Source organism: Xenopus laevis, chromosome 7L, assembly GCF_017654675.1.
Source record: "Xenopus laevis strain J_2021 chromosome 7L, Xenopus_laevis_v10.1, whole genome shotgun sequence".
NCBI classification, from domain to species: Eukaryota; Metazoa; Chordata; class Amphibia; order Anura; family Pipidae; genus Xenopus; species Xenopus laevis.
In genome coordinates this window covers 115,960,113-115,982,301 of record NC_054383.1, presented here as the reverse complement: position 1 = coordinate 115,982,301, position 22,189 = coordinate 115,960,113, and the positions used below count along the sequence as shown (strand labels likewise).

At 37.8% G+C, this 22,189-nt stretch overlaps 1 long non-coding RNA gene and 1 pseudogene across 1 annotated transcript; both read left to right on the top strand.

The window, feature by feature from the left end:
- Window positions 1-9,459: 9,459 nt before the first annotated feature.
- LOC121395776 lies at window positions 9,460-10,480 on the top strand. Its single transcript, XR_005962673.1, has 3 exons — window positions 9,460-9,924; window positions 10,145-10,210; window positions 10,423-10,480. It is a non-coding gene; the product is annotated as an uncharacterized LOC121395776 (long non-coding RNA).
- Window positions 10,481-10,766: 286 nt separating this feature from the next.
- The window catches only part of LOC108695902, a 75,248-nt pseudogene continuing 63,825 nt past the window's right edge, over window positions 10,767-22,189 (top strand).

The following is a 22,189-nucleotide window of genomic DNA, read 5'->3' as shown; positions in this document are numbered from 1 at the left end:
AAATCATCGGAAGTAGGCGTGATCAGAAAAAAGGAGTAAAAATTGCTATTGAGAATACCCGCGGGCCGACTCCACGACCCGCAGAACTGCCGACCCGCATCTATACTCGCAACTTTTACCCGCAACCCGCAGGGTACAGCAGGTCTTTGCGGGTATCCCATGGGTACCCGACCCGCTGCAGGACTCTAGTATGTGGCAGCTCACAAACCAGCACAATCAGCATCACAAGTTAATAATCAACCTTGTAACAGCAGCTTGTATGACAGGCAAAACTCATTTTCTGCAATAACCCCCAAGTTTAGCTTCTCAACAGCTAGAAATATCCAAGATGGGAAACTCCTGTGACAACTTTGAACTCCTAGATCACTACTGGTTCTATAAGTTTAATATATATGTATGTATATCTTATAATATAGTGAATAAAGTACCCCCTCTTGTAAAATATAAGGATATTATAAGTTACCGAGGAGTTTCATGACCATATAAAAACACAAGGCTGAAGGCTGAGTGTTTTTATACAGGTCATGGAACTCCGAGGTAACTTCTAATATCCTCATATTTTTCAACTGGGGGTACTTTATTTATTATAATACACAAGTTTCAGTGAGTCATGTGACAGAAATGACATCAGAACTCACCGTTTATAACTGATGACATCAGAACTCACTGTTTATAAGGATATAATTTACAGGATATTTATGGCTTTTGTGTATTATATATATATAACTATAATTATTAACTAGATGGTGTCGTTTCTGAAGAAACCACAAGATGTTGGCTTTGAAACGCAAGAGGTGTCAGTCAGTCGCCAATGGTGCATAGAGAGTACGCAAAGTTGGTTGAATCTGGTTTAAAACTGAAAATCGAAGCAGATCAAACTGTACCATTAAAATCAATCAAAAAACCTGATTTGGGCTCCACCCACTTTTAAAATTTGAATCCCAGTCCCCCTGTGACCGACTGTGCCAAGTTTGATGTCCCTGCCATTAACTGTGAAAGAATGGCAGCAACTTATATATTGACATTGATTAGCAATAGGTAACATTTGATTGGCTGTTTTAAGCTCCACCCAGTTTTCTGAATTTTCCCCCCAGTCACCCAGTCATGGTCTGTACCAAGTTTGGGGCCTCTGGCTTTAAAACTGTGAGAATGGCAGTATTTGAAACTTTTACATTGAAGTCAATAGGTAAAATCGGATTGGCTGTTATTGGCTCCACCCACTTTTCCTAAATTTTGACCACTGTCACCCAGTGAGTAATTGTGCTGAGTTTGGGACACTTGGCATTTACACCGTAATAATAGCAGCAATTTGTCGTTTTTCATTAAGGTCAATGGCTGAAATCCGATTGGCTGTTGTTGCCCCGCCCCCTTTTTTTCCTAATTCTGAACCAGACATAACACTTTAAGGTTTCAGAATCATGACATTTAACATGTTAAAATGGCAGCAATTTTATGTTTTTCTATTGAAAATCAATGAATGACATTTGATTGGTTGTTGGTGGCTCCACCCACTTTTCCTATCTTTGAAGTGCAAACACCCAGTGACCACATTTGTGATATTCGAGGTCCATGACATCAATAACGTGCAAATGGCAGCGATTTTAATTTTTCCCATTGAAATCATCAAAGAAATCTGATTGGTTGTTTTTGGCTCCACCCACTTTTCCAGATTTTGATCCCGGTCCTCCATTGACCAACTGTGCCAAGTTTGAGGACCCTCCCATTAACAATCTAAGAGCGGCGACAGTTTTAACTTTTCCCATTTAAACATTTAACTTTTCAAAATTTTAACCCCAGTGACCCATGGTGCCAAGTTTTGGGTCTCTGGCTTTAACACTGTGGGAATGACAGTGTTTGACATTTTCTCATTGAAGTCAATGCTGTACGAGTGGCAAAAGTTTCAAATTTTCCAATGAAAGTCTATGGGAAAAAATGGGGTCTTTGGGGGGCCGCCACAGGGCCACGGAGGGTGGGATTGCTTAACAGAGCACAAGCAACCTATTCGGGTATGAGCCGAACAAGTGTGCAAAGTTTCATAATTGTACTCCTAAAACTCTGGGAGGAGTAGCGTTTAGAAAATTGCTAAAAATTCATTGGCTGTTTGTAGCTCCACCCACTTTGGGGTGCCCCCCCAAAATACATATTTTTATTCGGGGTGGCACCAACAATATGCGGTCCGAGTTTGGGGAGTGTAGCTTCAAAACTGTACGAGCGGCAGCGATTTGAAAATTTTCCCTGTCAAAGTCAGTATGAAAAAAGGCATCTTCAGTGGTCCGCCGCACGGGCGCAGTGGGTGGGATCGCTTACTAAAGCACAAGCAACGTACTTTGCTATAAGGCGAATAGGTGTGGAAAGTTTGGCGCTTGTACCCCTAAAACTGTAGGAGGAGTAGCTTTTAGAAAATGGGGGGGCGCTAATAATAAGAAGAAGAAGAACGAGCTGAACTAGTAGATCTATATGTTGGCTTCTTCAAAGCCAACATAATAATAATAACATGTATTTGTAGAGCGCCAAAATATATATATATATATTAGCAATAAACGAATAGTCTTTTTTCACTAAAGACCTGTGAGTGTAATTACTTTTTGATACTATTATATATATATATATATATATATATACTTCTGTGTATCTGCACACACCATTCAAATCAGTAAAGGCCGGGTCTTCACCAGTATAGTTATAGTGCACAAATAGAAAGCACTCACAGCACAAGTCTCATACAAAGTTAGAAGACCTTTATTTCTCTGACCACATGTCAATTCAATTTAGGGTCTAGTTCTTCTATATAACTTATTTAAAAATGCACATTGCGACATTAGCTCAGTTGGAAAACCACAAACTGTAAATTATTGTTATACAATGTACATGATATTTAAAGTTTAGTTTTTCTGCACTTTAAGAAAAACATGAAAAAAATAATTGCAAATACACACAAGAATATTTTTTTGAAAACACAAATAGTCACAATTTATTAAAGCACAAACCAACTCAAACATTTGCATGAAAAAATTGCTAACTGAAAGGCCTCAGGATTTCCCCATGGGCCGATGAAATCCGACACTACTGCATCTGTGATGCCATTGTGATGTCATAATGTGATGTCATAATGTGATGTCAAAATATGATGTCATAATGAACACAGTCAGAGTCTCTAGCAGACACTACTGCATCTGTGATGCCATTGTGATGTCATAATGGGATGTCAAAATATGATGTCATAATGAACACAGTCAGAGTCTCCAGCAGCAGCCCAGATTGGCTCATTCTTTCTGAGGCGACTGAGGTAAGTGGAGCTCAAGATATTTGTCTAAGAATTTCAGCAAATATGATCATTTTTAAAGTTAGTGACTTCTAATGGTGTTACAAATATATTAAAATGTTTACAATGACAGAGAATTTAATTTGAAGGGGGATGTTGTACTTGGTCCAACCTAAATTAATTGTGGAATTCCATTTGCATTCCCTATGCTAATTTAATATGCATACTATAATGGCAGCTTTTCCTTTACTTATATAATGTTCATACATGTTGCAGAATAATTGCTAATTCCCTATAATTATTTTAGATGGTTATTTGCCGATTGTAAAAAGCATTTCAATATGAACTATTATAGAACTGTTTTGCAAATGCTAGCTCGGTTATTACCACGTTTCTTGGATGAACATAATATCAATGGCTATTGGGATACTAAAATCTGTAATTAGTATAGATATGTTTTATATAGTTTATATATGTGAGTGTATAAATAGGTCTGTATTAATATGTGTGCACTGGGGTTGAACTTTTTTTAACCCAACTTCACTATACTATATCAATTTTCATGCCCCTTGTGCTCATTATGGAATGTCCTTATGATGTCATAATAGACACAAAGTGTCTAACAGCAGTCCATCCCCACTTGGGCTTATTATGTGATGTCCATATGATGTCATAATGGACACAATAAAAGTGTCTAACAGCAGCTCATCCTCACTTGGGCTTATTATGGGATGTCCTTATGATGTCATAATGGACAGAATCAAAGTGTCTAACAGAATCTCAGACTGGTTCATTCTTGATCAGGCAACTGAGGTGAGTGGAGCTTGGCATATTCAGATGAAAACATTATCAAAAATAATATTTTAAGGGGCATATTTATCAAGGGTTGAATTTCGAATTGAAAACACTTCAAAATTCTAATTCAAAAAGACCAAACAAAATTAAGTCTAAGTTTTTTTTTATGTCATAATTGACACAAAGTGTCTAACAGCAGCTCATCCTCACTTGGGCTTATTATGGGATGTCCTTATGATGTCATAATGGACAGAATCAAAGTGTCTAATAGAAACTCAGACTGGTTCATTCTTGAGCTTGGCACATTCAGATGAAAAGATTATCAAAAATAATATATTAAGGGGCATATCGAAGTTTTTTTTGGTCAAATAGGTCCATTTTCGATCAAATAGGTCCGTATTTGGCCGAATTCGAATCATAGTCGAATCAAAGTAATAGCGCATTCGATTGAATTCGATTCAAAGTTTTTCCCAAAAAAAAACGTTGATTTTTTCAAAGTCCACCAATTGACTCTAAATAGGCTCTAGGAGGTCCCCATAGGCTAAAACAGCAATTCACAGGTTTTAGATGGTGAATGGTCAAAGTTGAATTTTTAAAGACACAGTACATGATGAATTCCGATATTCTGATTTCTTTTCAAATTCAAATCGAATTTAGACTATTCCCTAGTCAAAGTACACAAAAAATAGCTCATAATTTGAATAAATCTTCCCCTAAATAATGGTACTGTATGGCTTCAAAACTGCTAGCGGTGTTGTGAATCTGTTTGAATCCATGGAATTATAGAGAATTTGATTTTTGCTCTCAGAAAAAGAGCAAGTGGAAATCCAAAGAATGGGTGTTGTACTTGGTCCTACATACAATAATTTACCAATGCAGATATTTTACACATATAAAAGTGTGCTTTCTAGTAGTGATTCTTCTAAAGCACATACAGTATATAGTATATACAGTTGAAGGCTTAGGCACACACTTAAATAAACCTTAACCTGGGTGCAAATCAGAAACATAATATACATAATACATAATACACGTCATACACATTTTTCTGTTACTGAAATTCCTGGTGTTCATCAGCTATTTTGTCAATATATATATATTTATACAAATTATCTTTCTCTTTGTCTCCATAGAAAGAATAAACATGTGGCGTTTTATCTGCAATTGTTTCTCTTGCTTACGCAAGGTAAGTACTTAATTCCTTGTATTGTAAAATCACACATATTATTTTGTGAATAATTTAATGGAGGGAGAAACTTTTGTCCTAAAACTTTTTTTTTTCTACTTTTTACTAGAAACAACCAGATAAAGCTCCCAATCAAAATATCACGGTAAGTAGAAAAATATAATAAAATACAATAGATTGTGCTATCTATCTATATATATATATAGTGAAAAAGGATTGCGGCACTCACAGGGTTTTAGTGAAAAAACAAAAAATGTTTTATTATTAAGCCTCAACGTTTCGATCCCCTACAGGGATCTTCGTCAGGAGCTCCTGTCGAAGATCCCTGTGGGGGATCGAAATGTTGAGGCTTAATAATAAAACATTTTTTGTTTTTTCACTAAAACCCTGTGAGTGCCGCAATCCTTTTTCACTGCTTATTTCCCATGCTGGCACCCAGGTATTAATTTTGTCTACGGAGTGCACCATTGCTTTGGTTATATATATATATATATATAAATATATATATATATATATATATAGATACTGTATATATATATAGATAGAAGTTTTCTTATAACTTATTCTCATGAATTTGTGCTCATTTCCTTTAGTGATAAAACCTTTTGTTTTATTTTTCTTAGAAACAAGATCAATCTAATGAAGAAATCATTGTGGTAAGTTAAGAAATAGAATAAAATACAATAAAATGTGATTTTTTTTATACTTTTCAGAGCATAGCACCATCTATATATTTAGACTTTTTTTATATAACAGATGAAAGTTTGATGGAGATTATTAAATTAATTCTATTAATTTTTTCAATTCTTGCAATAACACCGTTTTTTATTCTCTACTCTAGATACTACCCAATGAAACTGATGAAGTAGTCGTTGTGGTAAGCCAAAATATGGTAAAATACAATAAAATATTATTCGTATTATATTCTTCTTTATATAGCTTCTTTTCAACAGAAACATCTCTTTCCCTTTCTTAACCAGGAGAATTCAGATAATCCTCAAGTCAATGAGAACACTGAGATGTGCCAGGTAAGAAAAATAACAAAAATATTTTAAGGGAATAGGAAATCCAAATTCATTTAGATATGGTAATATGATGGTAATATGATTAGTCACACATGTGACTAATCTTGACTAGGGTTATGCTCTGCAGAGTTTGCTGCTTTGTGTGTGCAGTACTTCTTCTACCAATATTGTATTCCGGTTGGGGATACCAGTGTTTTTTTTTTTGAAAAATAAAAGGCCCCTGCAAGTGCTCTGCTACCAGGTAGCTATGTCTGGTCACTCGCATGCACATAATGAAATGCTGCCCTGAATTGCTCATTATGCACATGGGAGTGATGTCACATGTGTGTTATGCACATGCGAGTGACCGGACATGGCTGCTCACACCGGGAGCTCCCTCCCGGTTTGGGTAGCGTAGCGTTGGTGGGGGGCATTTTTTTAAAAAAAATACTGCTGTTATCCCAAACCAGAATGCGGGCTCTATTAGACTGCACCTTTGGTTGGGGATTAAAATTTTTGCCAACAGGTGCCCTTTAAAATAAAATGGCAGCTGCAAACTCTACAGGATATACAAGGTTTATTTAAGGATATTTTTTTAAACTGATATAGTATAAATATTTTTGCTTCTATCCCAGGACCAACCAGATAAAGATACTGTATGGCCAAAGATATTGTCTTTTACATTGTGTTACTATGTAATGTTTTAACTTTGCTAAGTTGAATCCATTTTCCTGTTTTTGATCCAGGAATTTGAATGTGAACCTGAGGAGATCAGCTTTGAGGTTAGCAGAAACCAGGAGGAACAGCTTAGTGAGCAGGAAGAGAGATCTGATAACAACACCTGCCACTATCAGGTAAGCAGACAATAACCAATGGATGGAATAACTATTATCAAAGAAATCATTAAGATTTTTAAATTATAGTGGCTGAATTGAGTTGATTTTATAATATAATATTGTCTCTCTAATGCAGGACAACATAGAAGCATCTGAACCACTTCAGCTACAGCCCTATGAAGCAACTGGAAATTCTTTGGAGTTGTTTGAGGAAAATGGTAATGGATCTGAAGAACCTCAAGGAGAGTCCTGTGAGGAATCCGAAATAGAGGAAAACATAAAAGGATCCGGGCAGCTTCACCAAGAGCCCTTTGATGTAAGCAGCAATTCAGTTTATTTTATGAATACAATTAAAAAATAAATTAAATTTAAATTAAAAATTCTAGTCCAGCATCACACTGAGCTACATAAAATAGAACATATTTTTTATAACACTTTTAAGCTCTTCAACTAGATGTTTCACAGATTTTTTATTTACTCATCAGGAGTTTCCAAAAGAAACTGAAATTGAAATTAGTCAGGATCAATGGCCTGAACCACTTCAGCTAGAGCCCTATGAGGCAACTGGAAATTGTTTGGAGAAGTTTGAGGAAAATGGATATGAATCTGAAGAACCTCAAGGAGAGTCCTGTGAGGAATCTGAAATAAAGGAAATAATAGAAGGGTCTGGGCAGCTTCACCAAGAGCCCTTTGACGTAAGCAGCAATCCATTTTATTTTATTTTAAGAATACAATTAAAAATTAAATTTAAATTAAAAATTCTAGTCCAGCATCACACTGAGCTACATAAAATAGAACATATTTTTTTATAACACTTTTAAGCTCTTCAACTAGATGGTTCACAGATTTTTTCTTTACTCATCAGGAGATTCCAAAAGAAACTGAAATTGAAATTAGCCAGGATCAATGGTCTGAACCACTTCAGCTAGAGCCCTATGAGGCAACTGAAAATTGTTTGGAGATGTTTGAGAAAAATGAATATGAATCTGAAGAACCACAAGGAGAGTCCTGTGAGGAATCTGAAATAAAGGAAAACATAGAAGGATCTGGGCAGCTTCACCAAGAGCCCTTTGACGTAAGAAGCAATTCATTTTATTTTATATTAAGAATACAATTAAAAATTAAATTTAATTTAATTTAAAAATTCTAGTCCAGCATCACACTGAGCTACATAAAATAGAACATATTTTTTATAACACTTTTAAGCTCTTCAACTAGATGGTTCACAGATTTTTTATTTACTCATCAGGAGTTTCCAAAAGAAACTGAAATTGAAATTAGCCAGGATCAATGGCCTGAACCACTTCAGCTAGAGCCCTATGAGGCAACTGGAAATTGTTTGGAGAAGTTTGAGGAAAATGGATATGAATCTGAAGAACCTCAAGGAGAGTTCTGTGAGGAATCCGAAATAAAGGAAAACATAGAAGGATCTGGGCAGCTTCACCAAGAGCCCTTTGACGTAAGCAGCAATTCATTTTATTTTATTTTAAGAATACAATTAAAAATTTAATTAAATTTAAATTAAAAATTCTAGTCCAGAATCACACTGAGCTACATAAAATAGAACATATTTTTTATAACACTTTTAAGCTCTTCAACTAGATGGTTCACAGATTTTTTCTTTACTTATCAGGAGTTTCCAAAAGAAACTGAAATTGACCTGAGCCAGGATCAATGGTCTGAAACACTTCAGCTAGAGCCCTATGAGGCAACTGAAAATTGTTTGGAGATGTTTGAGGAAAATGAATATGGATCTGAAGAACCTCAAGGAGAGTCATGTGAGGAATCCGAAATAAAGGAAAACATAGAAGGACCTGGGCAGCTTCACCAAGAGCCCTTTGACGTAAGCAGCAATTCATTTTATTTTATTTTAAGAATACAATTAAAAATTTAATTTAAATTAAAAATTCTAGTCCAGCATCACACTGAGCTACATAAAATAGAACATATGTTTTTTTATAACACTTTTAAGCTCTTCAACTAGATGGTTCACAGATTTTTTCTTTACTTATCAGGAGTTTCCAAAAGAAACTGAAATTGACATTAGCCAGGGTCAACGGTCTGAACAACTTCAACTAGAGCCCTATGAGGCAACTGAAAATAGTTTGGAGATGTTTGAGGAAAATGAATATGGATCTGAAGAACCTCAAGGAGAGTTCTGTGAGGAATCCGAAATAAAGGAAAACATAGAAGGACCTGGGCAGCTTCACCAAGAGCCCTTTGATGTAAGCAGCAATTCATTTTTTTTTATTTTAAGAATACAATTAAAAAATAAATTTAATTTAAATTAAAAATTCTAGTCCAGCATCACACTGAGCTACATAAAATAGAACATTTCTTAAGCTCTTCAACTGTTAGTTTTTGCTCTATTTGCTCTATTTCGTTCAAGAATTAACAAAAACTGTAGATATAATGTATAATATAATGTAAAGAAAGGTCCTTACTGTCCCTTTAAGCAACTTAACTTCAGGGTTTAGTTCAACTTAACAACAAATCCTTTCTTTTCTTTTTTTAAGGAGGTACCAAAGAAAATTGATAACAGCACCACAAATATAAATATCACGAAAAAGGAAGAAATAAATAGAAAAGAAATAAAAAAAGAAAAGTGTGCCTACCGTACCCAAGAAGACTTTAGCAAGGTTTGGATAACATAACATACTTTATTGAATCCTTTAAACATACTGTACTTTTACCTCATATTTTGGCACCCCCAGTAAATAAACCTTTCCTTGTACTTTATATAATAATTGTAGCAGTTTCACCCAATAAACTCAGATTATCTAATGAAACATTTTTTCTCTTTCCCAGGAGGATGATAAAGATCCATTTGCCAAATACCCAGTAAGTTGTAAAACTGTATTTTTTTTTAAAATAAAAGCACAACTTTCATAGTTTTCCTTAATTATTCCAGCCCTCAACCTTCTCCCCTTATACACCATTTTCCAGTTTCTCCTTATACTATCACTGCTTCTTTAATGTTGAGAAAGTTATTTGTCCAGCTGCATTATATTAGTTTAGTATTATATTTATCATGCATTTGAATATAATGTTATTTTTTCAGGAGCCCAGGGGAAATGTAAAACTTGGAGAGGCCATCGGAGAAGGCAATTTTGGAGTTGTCCATATGGTGAGATACTTTATTCAACATTACAATTGTGTAGTTTGTGTCATGCTTCTGGGTGATTTCAGAATTCTCCCACTTGGTCACACTCTCTACAGTATTGTTCTTTTTTTGTGTTTCTGAGGCTGCCAATAAACTTGTGCCTTATCCACATATCTGTTTGATTCACCATAATGAAGTTCATCATCACAGACCTTCTTTCTCTACTTGTGTTACAGGGTTGGCATAATATCAAACGCAAAGAAGTGGCCGTTAAAATAATAAAGGAAATAAAGGTAATGTGTCTTTGTAATGTTACTATATTTATATTATATTAAGCATTTTTGCAAAAAGCCTTATTTCGCATAGGTTTCATTTATTTGAACAGGTTGAGCTCAATGGATGTGTTTCTTTTCTCAGCCTAAATTCCTATGTTACTATGTGAAAATAAGTGGAGGAATACCTTTTATAGAAGGCAATAGAGTTCAGATTTTAAAAAAAACAGAGAAAGATTTATTATGTCATTTTCATATGTAATTAACAAGCTGTAATTCTCCATAACTAGGTTGGGGTATTTAAAATAACAATTGCATCCAATTTATTTAATTTTCTTTTGTATTAACTTTTCTTTTGTTGGAAATTAGGATCAAGATACAATCCTTAAAGAACTGGAAATTCTTGAGAAGGTTTCTGGCCATAAGAATATCATCTCCTTTTATGGCGCATTTTACCAAAAGCCTGCTAGACGGATTAATGAACAGCTATGGGTAAGGAAGCGTTTAGATATGTTGAAACTTTGTGCACCAACACTCAATCAACAGCTCTCATACAAGCTTGGATACAAATATGATCCAATTGTATAAGAAAGAGTCCAATCCACATGACCGCTTTGTTCTCAGTTATACCTGATTGCGGTCATACCCTGAATGCTTATATGTGCCTATTTCTGAATTACACCCACTGACTGCAAATCAAGGCAGTCACATTTTACTTCTAGTACAGAACACATAGAAACAAAAACAATGCAAGTACACTTTATTGTAGTAAATTATAGCACACAAACTCTTATGTCACCAGTATTGCCTAATGCAAGCTCAACAATCAAATTGTATACTAAATGTTCTTTATTGGTGTTCTAGATTACCACAGAACTTTGTGATGGTGGATCAGTACTTGACCTAATAAAAAGCAAAAGGAACCATTCCTTAGAAGAAAGCTGGATTGCTTATATCTGCAAGCAGGTATTACAGGTATGTCACATGTGAACCTTCTCTGTAGTCCTCTGGATATTTATTTAATACATTTCTATCTTATTAGTTCAAGAACATGAAAAATAATTGTATTTACAATTTTCCTTTATATTTTTCCCAGGGCTTGTATCATCTCAGAAAACAGCGAATTCTACATTGTGACGTGAAGCCCGATAATCTGATGCTTACTGAAGATGCAGTTGTAAAGATAAGTAAGTGATGCTTAGAATCTGACTAAAGAATGGATGTTGTGAAGTTTTAGTGAATGTGAAGTCAATTTTATATTTCTCTGTCTCTCAATAATAATGTTTATATAAACCTTTTAAAAGTTCTAAACCTGCAAAAACAACACATCTGCACACTAATTCTTTCTCATGTAAAAATTGCCCACAAATGTTTCTGTATCGCCATGATTTTTATTGGTGCGTTGCATTTGCAAACTAACATAAAAAATTCATGCTTTTCTCTTACAATTTCAGTTGATTTTGGCGGTGCTGTCACGGGAGGAAAAAGTGATAGGCCTGCTGGAGAAATGGGATATGTAGCACCAGAGGCACTTGCCTGCATGCGTAAGAAAGGCGAATTTGACCATAAGGTATAGTGATGACTTCTTTCTTCCTTTATAGTTTAGAGTTAGCGCCACCTTTATTTAATTGGATGTAGCCTACATGAGGTAAATACACGTGTTTTTGCAACTTACTTCACATACCCCTCTCAAAAGCAAAGGTGTCGTCCAGTTTTGCTATTATGAAAAGGTGTAAGTGAAGTGAGTGAGCATAATGTATTGTAAGTACAGGGCACAAACATTTTACAAACCCCTCTTTATACTTTATTGGATTTTCCAACTCTGTGTAAAACAGACGTTTCTCAGTTTGGAGTCATTCTTTAGATATGAAACCCACTGTACTTCAGCCCTTGAACTGTTTTATATGAGTACAAAGTGGCATGTTTTTAATATATTTCCTATTCTATAGTCTAAAGAGAACCCCTATCATAATGTGGTTGGATAGACAACAGAATTATGTCTCGTGTGTATAGTCTTCTTTAATTGTTTTCTTTTCCTCCATGTTTTCTAGGCTGATGTGTGGTCTTTGGGAATATCAGCCATTCACATGGCAGAAGGATGTGTCCGTAAGTACATTCTCAGGAATTCTTAGCATGACTGTGTATATACGTAATATATGTGTGTTACTAGAAAGTAAATGTTGTAAAACAAAATGATACTGCCCCTTATGTAAAGTTTACAATCAATTAATGATAAAAACTAACCCCAACATAATGTAATAAAAGGCACTAAGTATGCCAAGTGCAGTAACCCTTGCTGCTTATTGCTTGAAATAGGTGATTTGACCTGTATCAAACTTTGCACCTTTTAGAACCCTATAAATATTGTAAATAGCAGTCAGCATGTTTTAATATTGTATTTGTTTATCATATAGCAAACAACGAACTTCCTGACAAGGCTTTGATCAAACAAATTATTTGTGGTGCCGCTCCTACGTTGAAATGGAACAAATGGTGAGTGATTTCCATGAAAAACAAAAAGAAAGTGAGGGGAAGTTGGGGAAATGGAAAAGGAAGTGAGGGTGAAGAGAGTGAGGAAATGACAATGGAGTAAGGGGTTGTGCAAATAAGAAAGAGAGTCCGGGTGAATGGGGTAGGAGAATAGGCAAAGGAGAAGTTACAGTGAGGGATGAGGGATTGGGAAAATAGGGTGTAGTAATGATGTGGAAAGTATAAATGGGCTAGGAGCTTTATATTGGCATGGACTTCCATAAGTCTGAACAATTAGATATATTTATAACATGAACAATTATAATTTTGCCTCAATTTCTTTTTGCAGGAGTGAAAAATTCCACTACTTTATTGATGAATGCCTGCAGAAAAATCCTGCAGAGAGACCATCTGCAAGGCAGCTCTTGTCACACCCGTTCATCACAGATATATGCAATGAAAGGTTTATACAGAAGAACATTATGAAGCATCTTCAGAGAGGTAAGAAAAATAGCTTATTGTTATTGTCATTGGCATAATCTATAACTATCTGTTGTCCTATGCAAACAATATTCTCTGGCTTCAAATAACAAAGGCATAGACTGTTAGGGTGTGGGTTACTGAACTAGGCCACATGTAGGAGTGAGACCCATAAGATGAGATGGGAGACAATGTTATTGTTGGATAGTTGTAGCTGACCGTTAAATAAGCAGAAAAAGGCATATAACATAAAACATGTAATGACAAAAATTGTAAATGCAAATATAAAAAAATTAAAAAATTTTAAAATTATTATGTATACACCTGCTTCATGACTAATAATGAACAATATTTCATACTAGCAAACCATTGAAGCTAAATCAAGAAAATGTGAAAGTTAAATAACAGATCGACATCCACCATCTGCAGATGAACAATTGGTGGAGACTGAGAAACCACCAAACTGCCTAAAGAAATTCTTCAGTGATAGGATACAAACAGATCCCAGGAACTACCTGAAAGAAACCTAGAACCAGGGCAGCCATCGGGGGAGGGACAGGGGCATAAAAACTAGGTTTCCGATGGCTGCCCTCCATGGAGTCCTCCTTGGATAAATTCATAAAGACTGGAAAAAATGACTTTTTGTGAAAAAAAAAAAAAAAAATGACATTTGTTTTGTCATTTTTAATTTTATATATTGACAAAATAGTTTTGATATGTTATTTCCTTAAGTGTTTTTAAAAAAATATAATAAAGAATGTTTTAAAAAATAGAATAAAATTGCATTCAGTGCATATATGATTGCTTTTTTACTGTATATTGACAAGCTCTTGGATGAAGTTGCTTACTGTATTTTCTTATTAGTGAAGGGAGGGAGGCCAATGGCTAAAGCACCGTGTTATCCATTCCTAGACCCAACACTACCATAATTGAATTTAATGTAAATTAACATTTTGCCTTCTCAGCACCGCTCAAAGGGAGTATTTGTATATTTAAAATACAGCAAAAAAAAGGCCCTTAGAATAGTACTGTCCAACTGGCGGCCCACAGGCCTTCCCACGTGTAAACTGTTATTAACTGGCCCCTGCATTGTTCACAACTCAGATTTAGGCTCTAAAAGACCTGCATTGTTAACACTTGTTATCCTCCCTGCGCTGTTCACACCTGTAAGACACTGACCCATAAGATCCATGTATTGCCCACACTTAAGACTGTAAATGCCCACATTGTTACCTGTTCATACCTCAGACAGTATGAGTAGCACTAGCTCTGTGTCACTGTACTTAGAACAGTAAATGCTGTTCATCTTAGAGTGGTCATGATCAATTACCTGCATCGTCCTGATAGGTTTCTCTGTCTCCTGCCCTTCCCTGCTCTGCCTGTGTGGGCCTTACTCAGCCTGCCCTATGCTCCCTTGGTGTGCCATACTCTGCTTGCCCTATACTTCCTTTGTGTGCCTGCTCTGCATGTGAAAGGTAAACTTGGTATGTGTGTCTTACTCTCCCTGCTCTGCTCTTCATGTAAACCTGGTGGTGGAATGTTAGTTGTAAGGGGGTCCCTAAGTTTGCTAAGTATGTGCTGGGGGTTGCTGTTGTATCCCTAGGGTTCGAGAAGGCATATGGATTTGAGGGTATCTCTTAATATGACAAGCATTTTTTCACATATGAGTGGAGCGATATCCCTTCAGTGAGCACAGTTTGCTACCAACATGTGGGTATGGTTTTAAGATCTTGTGTACTAACATGGGTGTAGTTCAAAGTGGTTGTGGTTTTAAAAAGGGAGTGGTCAATACTGGCTTTCATTACTGGCCCTCCACCATGTAGGCTTGGAAAATTCCATCATACCACAATATTTGGACAGCACTGTCTTAAACACTGGCCCTCAGCTGTCTATACAGTATATAAAATATGGACCTGTCTGGCACTGCCATGTATTTATTCATTACACTGAGAGTTATAATGGGTAATTTACTTAGACCCTTGGCAGAAGGCAAGAGCACTAAGGGGCAGAGCATTTCTTTAAAGGGTCTATCTATGTTTTTCAACTTGGGCTGGACAAAAAAATCTGGCATGAGGTGCAGAGCCAGTGTCAGTGGGTATTAAACAGCCCCTTCCTTACTGTCTGGCATAGGGCACCCACCGACACTCACTAACTTGTGCAGGAGGGGGATGTCATGTTTACAGCCTGTGTAGGAGACCTACTGCAGTGCAGGGAACAAAGTGCAAAACATGGCAGATTGCATAATTTTTTGTACTTTGTAACCTGCTCTTCAAGTATTAAATTACCTCTTTTGTATTGTAGCATGTTTCACTTGGCATGTAAAGCTCTACAGTATTTTTTATTTTGGCTTTAGATTTAGGGTCATTTTGTTATTTTATATCACACAGACAGTCAACCTGAAAATACATGGCATAAAATAACTCATAAACTTCACAAGCTCAATAGTACCTTTCATCCACTTTTTACAATCCCTCAGTCCAGGTAAATATAAATTGTGATCCACAATTCAAATATAATTCAAATAAATATACAGCCCATTAAGAGAGACCCTTTAATTTTGTTTTATGCATTGAAATACAGAAAGACATACATTTAAATAAAAAGACTTTTTAAGACAGGTTTCCAACAACCACAATAAGATGTTATAAGTCCCCCCCAAATAGCTTGCAGTTATGGCTTGATCATTTAACCATTCTATCCTGATTGGACAAATGTAGCAGTGCCCTGACTGGGCATAGCTTGGGGAGTACATATTATCTTTGCTGTGTGAATCCAAATGATCATGAGGTAATGTATAATAGGGGCAAAGTGTGCACCAGGCCAGTTAGGCCTTTGTCCCCAAATGTGAACACTTCTAGAATCCATATGAATCCTAAATTCCTAAACAAACCAGAGGAAACACCCCCAGCTGTGCCAAGTGCTATTCCACTCCCGCTAACCCCAAGGCACAAAAGCATCTGCCTCAAGAGCAGCTAATAAGGCAACAATTACTCTACAAAAAAAAAAGTTCACACATGATGAGCTTCTTGTGGTGGCACACGTCATCTTTTCCAGTACCAAGAAGAAAAACAGTGGTGTAGTGTGTGGGATAGACCCACTGAGCAAAACAAAGGCGGCGGATATTTGGATCCAGAATACTTGGATTTGGATGAAATGGTGCACTCCGGCAGAGACTAAGAACATGGTGGGAGAGCGGAAGGCAGTATGCCTAAAAAGAAATCATCGGTTTTCTGAAAGACAAAGGCATTCCCCCATACCTGGACTTCCCAAAGGTTAACGAGAGAAACAGAGACCTATGTTTACTGAGCGATTCCCGGTGCCCATGTACGATGAATCTGAAGAGGTACCTTATGTGGAAAGTGTAGATTGCAGGATGAGTGGCAACAATGCTAATCAAAAGAGTACATTGATGGAAGAGAGAAGACCACTACTTGATGTTTCACCGCGTATACCTATAAGTAGAAGAGATGCCCCGATAATAAAAGATTTTGAAGAGCCTTCCAATATTGCAAACGTTAGGGAAAGTTCTCCTGTACATGCAATTGTGCATCAGGAAATTTGGTTGGAACTTAGCGCTTTGATGCAGTCCCAGGACAACCAGTTGATTGCCATTTTGATAGTATGGGTGCCAAGCAAGTTGAGAACACAAGGTTTAAAGTATAGGCAGGGTCAGCAATGTATGCAGAAATATGAAGGAGTGCAAAATCAATCTGTAGTGTCAAGCCAGCCTGTAGATATGCAACATTTAGAGGTACCCTCCAGGTCAGCCAATTGAAGCAGCAAGATTTTAAGGACCACCAGGTCAACAGTTAGGAGCACCACGATTTGAAGGGGCCCCAGAACAACCAATGGGCCCTCAACGATTTGAAGGAATGCAGCCATTAGTCCCACAGAGATTTGATGCTGTGGTTAGTCCACAAAGACTTGATGGTTCTCCTAGACCACCCTTAATGCAGCAAAGGTTTGAGGGGATACCTTGTCAGCCCGTGAGGTTTGAGGCAACTCAAGGACATCAATTAGGACCAGTGAGGTTTGAAGGGCCGGTTGGTCCAAGATTTGAAGTGAATCAGCCTCAATGGACCTGGTCCTCAATCCTTAATGAGATTTGATGGGCCAATAGGGCAGATCAGGCCAAGGTGTGATAGAACACCTGTTAATAAATTTGACCGTCAGTCGCCTCATATCCAAAGGTTTGATCTGCCTGGACAAACCTGCCAAAGATTTGAAGGCCCACCAGGACATCAAACTCCTCCATGGTTTGATGGACCAATACAGGTGCAACCACGGTTTGATGGTCCTTTGACTCAAAGGTTTGATGGCCTAAAACCTCAACCTAGATTTGATCTTCACATGAGTCATCAAGGACCATGCTTTGATAATATTCACCCATGTGTTAGGCAAAATGCTCAACCTTTTGAACAACCTGACCCTTATGGTGAACTTTAGAACCATTTCCATGGACAGCCACAAAGTATGCAACCACAAGGTATGACCCTTCAGGGAATGCAGCCACAGGGCATGCTGCCACAAGGCATACCCCTTCAGGGGATGCAACCACAAGGCATTCCCCCTCAGGGCATGCCGCCACAAGGGATACCGCCATAGGGCATGGTGCCACAAGGAATTGCACCTAAGGGCATGCAGGCCCAAGGAATGCCATATCAGGGAATGCAGCAACCAGGAATACCACTTCAGCAGCATGAACAAAGATTTGACTTGCCACAGGGACCAAATTTTGTCTGACCTTCTGGTCCTGGTAGAGTGCAGTGTTTTCCAAGCCAACTTCCTAGACCATCTGGGCCTTATTTTGATGATAAGAATCCAAATTCCCAAGGACCCCAGTTTGCAAACTTCAATAACCATCCTGCAGGAAACTTGCAACCAAGCCAACCGTTTGGACCATTAGGAGGAATGCCTCACCCTCCTGCAATGTCTCAGACAGCATTTTCCAGTCAAGATCAGAACTATGTTCCCCCATCATGGCCTGCGGGAGAAGTGTTTGTGCAGCCAGGTGGTTCATTTCCATTTCCTGAAAATCACTTAGGACAGCTTGATGTTAATGAGTTATTCTCAAAGCTGCTTTCAACAGGAATGCTTAAAGGTGCACAGAATAAATTTTCTTCTACTCAAGCAACTGAATCTTTTGAACCCGCTGCAGCTGAAGAAGAGAAGGAAGATGCAGATAATGATCAAGATGTCCCAGACCTCACTAGTTTTCATATGGAAGGCCTAAAACACTGATACGACAGTGTTATAAACAAACTCTATACTGGCATCCAGTGTTATTCTTGTGGCATGAGGTTTACGAAGTAGCAAACTGATATATACGCAGATCATCTGGACTGGCATTATCGTCAAAACAGGACAGAGAAGGATGTTAGCAGGAAAATAACACACCGGAGGTGGTACTATAGTTTAAAAGACTGGATAGAGTTTGAGGAAATAGCGGGCAAAGGACTTGGAGGAGCGGGCAAAGAGTCAGTTCTTTGAGAAGGTGCATGAGGAAGTCTTATTAAAAACTCAAGAAGATGCTAAAGAAAAGTAATTTCAAAGTGTGCCAGCTGGACCGGAGCAGATGAAATATGTGAAATTTGCCAAGAACAATTTGAACAGTACTGGGATGAGGAGGAGGAAGAGTGGCATCTACAAAATGCAATGCGCTTGAATGAAAAGATTTACCACCCATCGTGCTTGGATAGCGCACCATCTCCCAGAAAAACTCTTCTTGAATCTGGTCAAAGAGAATGTAAATAGAACAAAGTTTGGGCAATTGCCTATTACATAGAAACACCTGGAATCTCAGATTGACTATCACATTTTGGAACTATTGACAACAAATTATAAGACCAAACCATGCTGACCCATTCTAGAAGATAGGGACAGATGTTTTACCTTGTGCTTTAATAACAGGACATGGGTGGAACAAGGATATTACCTTACAGTGTATTAAAACCTTTGGCCTGCAACCAAGCAGTGACCTCAGCAGGAATTGATTAATCTGTTAGAGAGATGGAAGTGTCTGGCATCTTGTGAATATTCAGGTTCTTCTGTGGAGCTGTACAACCATCAACCAAAAAAAACACCAACACAAATTATACTTTAAAATAGCACAGCCTTTATTAAGAAATAATTTACAGAAACTCTGCTTCCCCTCCTCTTCAGAAAAGGCGACAGGGTGACCATCAATCCTGCTGTGCTTGATTTCTCCTGCCTGGCTATTCTACGGACAGTGTATATGGAAGGCCTAAAACACCGATATGACAGTGTTATAAACAAACTCTATACTGGCATCCAGTGTTATTCTTGTGGCATGAGGTTTAACAAGTCGCAAACTGATATATACAGATGAAGCCACTTTGATTTGTGAGTTAAATGCGTCATGACTCAGGGTTAATTGAATAAACTGTGCTATCTAAAGTCATCTTAACTCATTTAATGCATTTAACCTTTTCATTAGCATACCAAAGCACCATTGTTCACAATGGTGAATGCTTTAATTAGATGGGATGTTGTGATGCAGTTTTCTGTGTTAAATGAGATAAATGGGATATCTGTGTTTAGTTATTCTGTGTCAAACAGACAAACCAAAGTGGCTGCATCTGTACGCAGACCATCTGGACTGGCATTATCGTCAAAACAGGACAGAGAAGGATGTTAGCAGGAAAATAACACACCGGAGGTGGTACTATAGTCTAAAAGACTGGATAGAGTTTGAGGAAATAGCTGTCTTGGAGGAGCGGGCAAAGAGTCAGTTCTTTGAGAAGGTGCATGAGGAAGTCTTATTAAAAACTCAATAAAGAAAAGTAATTTTAAAGTGTGCCAGCTGGACCGGAGCAGATGAAATATGTGAAATTTGCCACAGTACTGGGATGAGGAGGAGGAAGAATGGCATCTACAAAATGCAATTTGCTTGAATGAAAAGATTTACCACCCATCGTGCTATGATGATTATAAAAACACATCGTCCTTGGATAGCACACCATCTCCCAGAAAAACTCTTCTTGAAAATCCGCTGAACACCATGTTAAATCTGGTCAAAGAGGATGTAAATAGAAGAAAGTTTGGGCAAATGCCTATTACATAGAAAAAACAGGAATCTCAGATTGATTATCACATTCTGGAACTAGTGATAAGAACTTATAAGCCCAAACCATGCTGACCCATTCTAGATGATAGGGAAAGATGTTTTACCTTGTGCTTTAATAACAGGTCATGGGTGCAACAAGGAGAAATACCTTACAGTGTATTAAAACCTTTGGCCTGCAACCAAGCAGTGACCTCAGCAGGAATCGATTAATCTGTTAGAGGGATAGAAGTGTCTGGCATCTTGTGAATATTCAGGTTCTTCTGTGAAGCTGTGCGTCCATCAACGAAAAAAAAACATCAACACGAATTATACTTTAAAATAGCAAAGTCTTTATTAAGAAATAATTTACAGAAACTCTGCTTCCCCTCCTCTTCAGAAAAGGCGACAGGGTGACCATCAATCCTGCTGTGCTTGATTTCTCCAGCCTGGCTATTCTACGGACAGTGTGTCCTCTGCCCCATCTTCTTCTCCAGCTCTTCTTCATCCTCCTAGCGTTGGATCTCTGCTGCCTGTGGTCACCTTTGCCTGAATCCAAGCTCAGGGGCTGCAGGAAAGGATTAGAATTGAAGGGGAACAGGCTGGCACATGCACAAAGCTCACTCACTGTACAAAGGCACAGGGATCAGCGCTAAGCTCATACCGCCGAGACACTGTTTTATTATTATAGACAAAAAGTATTATATGATTAATTTAGGGGTACACTGAATCCACTATTTGGGATTCGGCCAAATCATCAAATCCTTTATGAAAGATTAATTTGAATACTGAACCGAATCCTAATTTGCATTTGCAATCGGCGCACAAGGAGCTCCCTCCCCGCTTCCCCCTCACACTGCAACTGCCCCGGGGGAAGTAATCAAACTCACCAAGTCTGCTCCATCCCTGACCCCCTATTCCTGTCACAAATGCTGCTGCTCAGTTGCCTCCTACAACCCTGCCTGCAGTCGCCTTTGCCTGGCATAATGGGGTGTCCCAGAGATTTTTCTGTAGCTTTACTGACCCCTGACGCACATACAATCGCATCAGGTACACTCTGATGCAGTCGTACTCTGCCAGGCAAAGGCGGTCAGTTTGGCAGAGGTGTGGGAGGCAAGTGAGCAGCAGCATTTGTGACTCCCTCTCACACTGCAACTGCCCCCTTCCCCAGGGGGTATGTCCTGATGAGGAGCATTCGATTGGTGTAAAGCCCATGAGGCAATTGTGCACCAGGTAGGGAATTGAGTGTTTAGGTTTAGTTTAGATGAGTGCCTATAGGAAAAGCTTAGACACTGTATGGCTAACGGCATACTTGTGCATCCTCTTCATGACAGAGGTCCTGGAGATGTCAAGAGAGAATGCTGAGTGTGTAAGTAAAGCAGATAGAGAGAAGCTGCAGAAGTATTGTGCTTGTATAACTACATTCTTGAGTCTGCAACTAGTGTTTGTTTTGTCCATTGCCTGTGGTGCTGGCTTCTATTCTAGGCATTACGGTTTGGACTTGAGGGGATACAAGTGAAAGCCGGCATAAGGACCGTGAATCCAATTGAACTTTGGGACTTTATATTTTCTTCTACAGTAAAGGCCATGCATGTACATCTCACTGTATTAGGTATCCACCAGTCACAGGCGGCCCTTTTACAGCCCCCTACATATTTTTGTTTTCCTTAAATAAAGAATAAAACAAACAAAAAAGTGTCAGAAACTCCCAAAAAACAT